General features: G+C 45.2%; 1 pseudogene; it reads left to right on the top strand.

Annotated features, from left to right (window-relative positions):
- The first annotated feature begins 5,652 nt into the window (after positions 1-5,652).
- LOC121835678 lies at positions 5,653-7,477 on the top strand (annotated as a pseudogene).
- Positions 7,478-8,485: the final 1,008 nt, after the last annotated feature.

Raw genomic sequence — 8,485 nt, 5'->3', positions numbered from 1 at the left:
GCGACGTAGTCGCATAACTCACCGCGTCAAGTCGACTTCAATTCAGAACGTCAATATAGTCCGTTGCAACTCAGGAAGGTAGGGCGAGGAAAAGGAATGCCGGGGAGGAGGAAGCAAGCAGAACGCTGGAGAGAGGAGGAGGTTTCTCCCTCTCTTCTCCAGCGTTCCGTCTGCTTCCTCCCCCCCCCCCCCCCCCCCCGGCCTTCTGTTCCCTCGCCCTTCCTTCATGAGCTGCAATGGACTATAGGTGTATTAGCGTTGTTGACACCGTGGCGTTACGTGCCATCACGACTTCTTGCCGCGAGTCATGTGACTCCGTGACGTACTCTATTGTCATAGGCCCGAGTTGAGTGCTCGGGTTCTTGACAATCTGCATCGCCAAACATTCGTGTTTGCTCTTGTTCAATAAAAGATGAGAATAGCCGAACTCTAACAATGTCTAAAGTTCAACCCATTCTTTATTCTTTGCCAACCCCAGCGCATGACTAAGATAAACACTGGAGGTATACAACTAGCGTCAGATTACATCGTCGTCTAAATAGCAAGTTGAGGAGGGGAAAGTTGTTTCTTTTCTTTGTTTTTTCTGCGTCTGCCATTGAGCGAAGGGGAAAACTAATGGGTGTTTTTGCAAGCTATCAACGCCAGGGATTACTTTTTGCGGTGTTTACTGAAAGTACGAAAATTGTTGCATGAACAATTTTACATGTACACATTATTGAGGCACCCAAATATGTTTTCGTTTTTGCTGAACTGTCCGAGAAAGTTGTCCCGAGAACGGAAGCATTGAAAGGACTTAATGTGGATTTTTAATCTGATGTTAAATAAAACTACAAGTGTGCACGGCAGGGATACCTGAAAAGAAAGATTCTAGTGACCTTTGACAGACAGCCGAAGGTCGGCAGCCGCTCAAATTCTAGCAGTCTTGTTTAAACTTCACAGGTTTTGGTGCAAAATAAAAGAAATGTAGGATTACTGTTAACCAATGGCACAAATATAATTGTCGAATCGGCACCCCCAAACGTAGGAGGGCGTTCCTTAAAAATTAAAAGTATTCTCTGGAGGAGCATCGTCAAATGAAAGGGGGGGGGGGGGGGAGGGTTAAAAACATGCTGTGTTGTAAAGGTTCCTCTCTTCCGCATCTTCGGCACAGAGCAGACAGCGTAATCCTGCAATACTACTTCGTTTGGAAAATCAATCCTGCCGGAAAGCGCGTTCTCGTGGTGCCAGTCGCGCGCGCCGTTCCTCAAGACGCTGCACCAAGCAAGAATATTTTTTGTTTCTGAATACAGGGGTTGCACTAAGCGTGAACCTTCTGCAGCGTGCATTTTGCACCACGGGATATGATTTTCTCAGCAAGACGAAATCTCTGACCACTATAATTCGTTTCAGCTAAAGTCCAGACGCAGCCGATGATACAAGCGCGAGCATGCGGCCCTGAGCAGTGCTTGCAGTGCACGATCGCGCGTGTTTGACAGGGACGCTGAAAGCCGGGAGCTCGCGGTTGGAGCATCGGCTTCGTCTGTAGTTTGGCTGATACGAAGTATAGCATACAGTGCAATGATGTCACGTGCAAACCGTCTTAAACAGTTCAGTTTTCTGGTGAAATATGAAGTTCTGAACACAATATTTTGTTTCACTTTAAGTGTGAGCGTAGCACAAGCTATAAGAGCGAGCTCCGGGCTTTCAGCGTCCAAGTACGTGCGCTCCTGCAGTGCAAGTGGTCAGGACCACATGCTCGCGCGTGTAGCATTGGCTGCATCTGGACTTGAAGGGGCAATCGATTTGCATCTATTCTGTTCAATTTGCTGTTTTTGCAAATTGCAAATTTGCAATTTGCAAAACTAGCAATTTGCATCTCTTTTGTTCGAACCAGTGACTGGGACTCTAGCAACACAGTAAGCATAAAAAAAACAATAAATCTGATTATTTTGAACATAACAGGTAAAAGAGGATCAGAATTTTGAGCACATTTTCATTTGTTAATGACGTCCTTGGTATGAAGTTGAACCGTTATAAAATCGAAACTACAAGAGTGTGCTACAACCGCTGAAACGTCCGAACACTAAATGTTTGAGGCTTGGTTTGTGAAGGTCTGTATTTCTCAAATTTTTGACCCAACAAGACGGAGTTTCGTCAAACGTGTTTACGTTAAAAACATGCATCTCTAAATATTTCTTTTTGCAGTAAGTCGTCGTGTATGGTATTATTTAGAAGACTATCATTTATTATCTTTGTTTCTGCACATTTCGTGTATTTGCCTGCAGATCTATAACGTGAGCACACAACTTTTTCTGGCATACCCCGCGGCCCGGTGTTTCACACTGCCAAACAGCAAACAAGAAAGCACGTTCTGCAGACTCAACAGATGGCGTATTTCCGGGTATCGTTCTCCCGTGTCGATCTCAAGCAGTTGTGGTAACCTCATACAGTCGTATTCATTGATGACAATAACAAACATTTTATTACTGCCTGCAGACTTGGCAACATAAATAACGGGCCGATAAACCTAAAAATATACATAATAAGTAAGTGCGCCCCCAAATTATCTTAAATGTGCTCTGCAAATCTTTTCCGGCTTTATCCTCAGAGGCACGTGTATAAATGATTTGGGAGAAACTTAAACAATTTTTTCAATTTTTTTCTTTAAAGGGGTCACGAAACGATTTTTCAACTTTTTTCTTTTAGCTTTTCTCCTCAACTCACAAATCGCGCATTGTACCAAACAATTCAAGAAGACGGAAAGGAGGGACACCCCTCGTGCTCGGACTCTCGTTTGTGTACCCGGACACTGCCATTCTCCCCCTTGAAGATTAGCCAGTCGCTCAAAACTCAGAGTTGCTCTTCCCACCCCGTTCACCCCTAAGCTGACAGTGCTGTGGAAGCTACGTGCTCCTTGGGCAAGCCACACTTTGCCACGTGGTCACGCTCTCTCGAGCATAGAGAATGACCTCAGGTGATGAAAGGGAGGTGGCTGATTGGTCCGGCAAGCGCATAGCTTTCACCGCACTGTCAGCTTAAGGGGTGAAGGGAATAAATGAGGTCCCAGTGTTGTGTGACGTGCGTTTGGGCCGGGTGACGCGCTTTGGGTACCGAAGATGTATCACATTGAAAAGGCAGAGAGCTTTCGAAGGGGAGAAGGTACGAAATAGTCCGCTGTGTTTTCGAATTTCTGTACCGAAAATGAGCCTTTTGACTTTTTACCTTCTTTCTTTTGGCCTCTAAATGATGTGTTATTAGTAAAATGCCAACCTAAATTCAATTATCCCAGCCCAAAAATCGTTTCATGGGCCCTTTGAGCTGATTTAAAGAAATTGTGTTCCTGACGCATATTCAACTTCTCAAACATATAGAAGTATCTCGCGGCATTTATTTGATAAAAAACAATTTTATGGGTCTGTGGGCTAGATGACAACAAAGTCCACAGAGGCGCGTTGTGTAACTGTGATAATTACGCACGCAGACCGTCAGAAAGTGACCAATTAAGTAGCTGTAATGTCGAGTAGACTATGAAATACTACTTTATTTCATTTAACAAAAAGAAGTAGCAAAGGTGATGCTTATTTGCAAATTGAATTAACCGGCATCTTGGCAAGAACAAACCTCAAGCGCAAAGCTATGTCGAATATGTTCGCTACGGTACGCGCTATATTAGGCCATATCTGATCCGGATATGAAGGTCAGATCTTTTCTGCATGATTCTTCGCCTGCATCACGGTGCTGAGTGTAAACGATATTGGTCAGGAAAGCAAGCGTTGTGCTTGCCGCTTAGTGTTTCTATAAAAGGTAGACTGAAAGGGGTTGTCCTAAAACGTTCCTGAGATTTTTAAATTTTTTTTGCTTTTAGCTCGGTTGCGTCGTCATCATATACAGTATATTGTGAAACGAATTTTATAAACTATAGATTTCGGGATATATATGGCGCGCCCATTTTATGATTTGATGCACTGTAATTAATTTCTAAGTGCAGGGCAACTGCAGGATTCGACTTTTAATACTGCAACGCAAAGTTGTACGAATCACCCATATTTTAGGTGACCCACCTGACTGATAACCTTTAGATTCAGGTAAAATATATGCAACTGGGGTAACAAAATAGATATTGAGTCATATATATTGATCTAGCTTTTCATTAAGTGTTTCATCAAAATTAAATGATGCAAGTTATTATTGGTACCTGAAAATAAAAGTGGATTCTATGAAAGATAAAAAGCTACATAGTTACTCGTTTCACACTTGAAATAGTGCCTATTGCCCAAGGAACGCGGAAAATATATTTTCAATTTAGCGGTTCAAACCGGTTCGAACCGGTTTGAACCGGTTTGAACCGTTCTTTTTTGCTGCCCGGAACTGAACCGGAGCTGAACCGAAAGCCGTGAACCCGAACCGGAACCGAACCGATAAACATTTCGGTTCGACACTCTGGTCTTAGCTGACGCTGGACGGACATGAAGCTGCAGATTATTAAATGGTCATGTGCACCTTTTGTGCATGAGAGCAGAGGCAGAACACACCCCTGGTTGTTTAGAAGGTGGTAAATGCTATGTTAAGTCTAACGCGAACTGGACAGCAACTTCAAACAGTGCATTCCGGTCAATAGACTATACGTACAGTAGCAAGGGTTTCAGCAAAAGAACAATAGCATTGATGTTGCAAGGCTAATAGTGCACAAAATTGTAAAAGCATCCAACTATTAAATGAGCATTAAATTAAATAGACATAAATAAGCCTTGTCTTTCGTGACCACACACGCCCATAATTTGTGTGCTTGATCTTGAATCATTGTAGTGGACAACTAACTTTATGTATTGTTTTTCTGTGGAATGAATACAGTTAAATATGCCATGACGGTAGCATAAATAGGGGTCATGTTATCTTATGGTCATCTTATTACATACTGGCAACAAAGAATACTCCAGAGAGCCCTGAGATCAAAATAAAAGTTTTAATACTAGTCGTCAAACCTACAAAATACTACAAGTCATGTGAAATTATCAATTCGGATGTTGCAATCACTCTGCCTTGCAGTCCTGAATAAAATATCTGTAACCTTGTGCTCTTAATGTTGCCTGCCCGAGCCATGCAGGCAGATAGTTATCACCAACTCAGTGTCGTATTAATCAAAATTTGGCTTTCTTACTTTGAGATAGATTGCCTCACCTTTAGCTTCCAAAATGCTGATGATTCGTATATCGCAGACTGGGCACCACAAAGATATAAATTTTTTCACATTTTAGTTTTAATCAATCACACAATTTTGTCCTCTCATGTTAGTGTAGTTTGTGTAAACTCAGTAAGAGCAAGGAGTTTTCTGTTAAATAAGTGTGAATTTAATATTTTTTTCAGAACCAAGGTTTCGTTGACGAAAATAAACAAATTGCAGCCCTTCTCATGGCATATGTGATGCGGCGCAGGGTGAGCGATCAGGGTATCGCAAATCTCTTGGATATGCAGAACATCATAACCCCCGGTCGTGCACCAACATCAAAGTACCTTCTTCTGAAGACTTCACGAGCTGACGTCCCTGGTACAGAGAAGCATTTTTACTGCATGGATTGTCTAGGGTATTTAGGTAAATCAACTCCTGAGGGCCAGGCTCATTGAGAAAACTGTGAACGGGATGTAGATATGGTGTCTTGCCCTTTCTTTCTTGTGATGCCTCTGAAGGAGCAAATCGAACGGATCCTAGCACAGCAAAACGTCAAATGGCTCCCACAAAGCAACAGAGCTAGGAACACGATTAAAGACGTAAAGAATGGCATTGAACATGCCAGACTTTTGGCTGATTTCTCAACTCATCACATCTCCCTACTTTGGAATACAGATGGGATCAGGGTGTTTGAGAAATCAAGCTTCGATATCTGGCCTGTTCAGTGCGCAATTCTTCAATTGGACCCTGCAGTGCGGAAAAAGAATATGCTGATGCCTGCCCTGTGGTTTGGGTTTTGTAAGCCAAACATGACTACTCTCCTGGATACCCTTTACGAAAAAACTACAAGAGCTTTCTACAGGATTTTCCTGCGTGAAAGATGGAAAAACGGTTCACATAAGAGTGTTCGCAGCTGCATGCTCAGTGGACGCCATTGCTTGCTCTGCAGTGTGGAACTGTAAACAGTTTAACGGCTTTTGTGGCTGCGGCTGGTGTTACCACCCAGGTGGTTCCAGTTATGAGTACTTGGACCCTCCTCCAGAGCGCAGGACAGCTGTCAAGCATCTGGAAGAGGCAACAAGTGGTACCTCTTCAGTGCCCGCCAATGGAGTGAAAGGCCCTTGCATTGCAATGACCCTTCCTCCCTTTGATGTGGTAGACGGTTTTATCCCGGACTACTAACACTGTGAATGCCTTGGTGTTATACGTCAGTTGCTCAAACTGTGGCTAGAGAGTGAGTACCACGAGTGTCCGTGGTATATTGGAACAAAGTTGCCACAACTGAACAGTTTGCTTCTGGCTCTCTCCCCTCCGACCGAGATTACCCGCACTCCAAGGAAGTTCGAAGACAGAGCTTATTGGAAAGCGTCGGAGTTGCGGGCACTGATGCTTTTCTATGGTTACATCGTGTTGAAGCCCATTTTGTCACCAACCTTTTTTAGACACTTCTCATTACTTTCGTGTGGGATGTACCTGTTGCTGAAAGTCGATATTTCCGAGCATGACCTTATGGAGGCACAGGCTCTGCTAGAGAAGTTTGTGGTGCAGATGGGGACATTGTACGGCGAGACCAACATGTCGTACAATGTTCACCAGCTCCTTCACCTGACAGATTCTGTGGAGGCTTGGGGTCCGCTATGGGCAACGTCCTGCTTTCCTTTTGAAGGGTGCAATGCCATCCTCCTCAACTACTTTGCAGGCACACAGTCTGTCGCTGAGCAGATTGCCAGAACGTTTATTTTGTGGCAGAACCTTGTTCTCTGGGCAGAGAGGATAGATATGCCTGAAGGAAGGGAATTTTTTGAAAGGATGGTCGGTCGGCATGCCATGGGGAGGAGTGGGGTAAAGCTCCCGGGCGGTGTAGTTGTTTACCGACGTCAGAGTTGCTCTGGCATCAACATTAGGATGGAGGTTGTGTTGGAGAATCACCTGGGAGTCCTGCCACCACAAGTCAAGTACTACCAACGTTTTCAGTGTGGCGGGATTCTGTGGCACTCGGAGAGCTATTGCATGCCTAAGAGAGTCAACTGTGTAGCTGAGCTACCAGATGGTTCCATTGGAATTTTGCAAGCACTCGCCGTGTTTGAAGGGAGCCCTCCGCACAAGCAGCCCCAGTACTTAGTGCTTATCGAGAAGCTCGAGCTGGTGCGGAGTGTTGATTTCAGGGACAATCAGCTCGGTATTTGCTTCTCAGCTGTTCGAGAGGTGACACGAGCAGGGGTAGTAACAGCATGCAGTCCTGACACTCTGAAGAGAAAGTGTGTGGTTATGGAGCGAACCACCACAAGTATCTTTGATGTGGCCCTCCCCAACCAAGTTGAGAGTGATTGAGTGTGTATGATAACAGAAGAGTGCCCTAAGAACTAAATTTCCACAGACAGTAGAATCTTTTAGGAACAAAGCGTGAGCATGTGTTTTCAAAATAATTTCCAGCCATAAATGGGATGCTGAGCCCAAATTTCGGGGGAATTTCTTGGTTGCAGTCACCTGTATAGCTCGTCAGTTATTCATAAACAACATCACTTTAAGGGGGCCCTGCGACGACTTTTTGACTGTTTCTTAATTTACACCGAACAGGAGCATACTGAACGTAGTAACTTAGTGAAACTTTTCTTGAATTTTGCTTTATTTTGCAAGTTATTGGCAAATTAAACTTACAAAAACAAGCAAAAAACAACTTCCTTCATGACGTCCCTAGTCCTGGCTTGGGTGGCCGTGAACTAGAGGAGGGGTAGAAAGCTCAGTGAGCGCTCACGGCTGCCGCACTCCGTGTCGACAACTCTAGAGGGCGCCACTAAAGCATGGGAAGGATAGGCTGGATGAAGTGGGCGACCAGGGCGGCTCGCATCGCATTTGCTGCGCGACTAAATGCTAATTCAGAATGACACCTGATTGGCCACAAACGACAGCGAACACGGGGTAAAGATCGGTTCAGAACGAGAGCCACTTCGTGCTGCCGAACCTCCAAACGGCCAAATTGCAAGCCAAACCTGCTTGCCGAGGGCCTTCAGGACACTTGGAACTGGTCGGATACCCTGGCCCATACGACCGCAGCGCCGCCGTATTCATCCGGGACCTTTCTATGCCAGTGGCGGATCCAAGGGGGCGGCGACGGGGGCGGCCGCCCCCCTCCCCCCAAACAAAGTCGACCCCCCCTCCCTCCCCCCTTCTCGGAGGGCAATTTGACATGGGTGGACCCCCCGGTGCACACGAAAGAATGGGAGAATAGCATCCTTACAAATTTTCCGCACCCCCCCCCCTTCCCAAAACGGAGTTCTGGACCCGCCCCTGTTCTATGCTCGCCACTTCACAGCAATGCTTGGCGCGCGCGTCGGCGCC

The sequence above is a fragment of the Ixodes scapularis genome, unplaced genomic scaffold (assembly GCF_016920785.2).
Source record: "Ixodes scapularis isolate PalLabHiFi unplaced genomic scaffold, ASM1692078v2 PGA_scaffold1__304_contigs__length_218370807, whole genome shotgun sequence".
Lineage (NCBI taxonomy): Eukaryota > Metazoa > Arthropoda > Arachnida > Ixodida > Ixodidae > Ixodes > Ixodes scapularis.
Note: the sequence above shows the minus strand (reverse complement) of the source record. Positions and strands in the feature narration are given on the sequence as shown.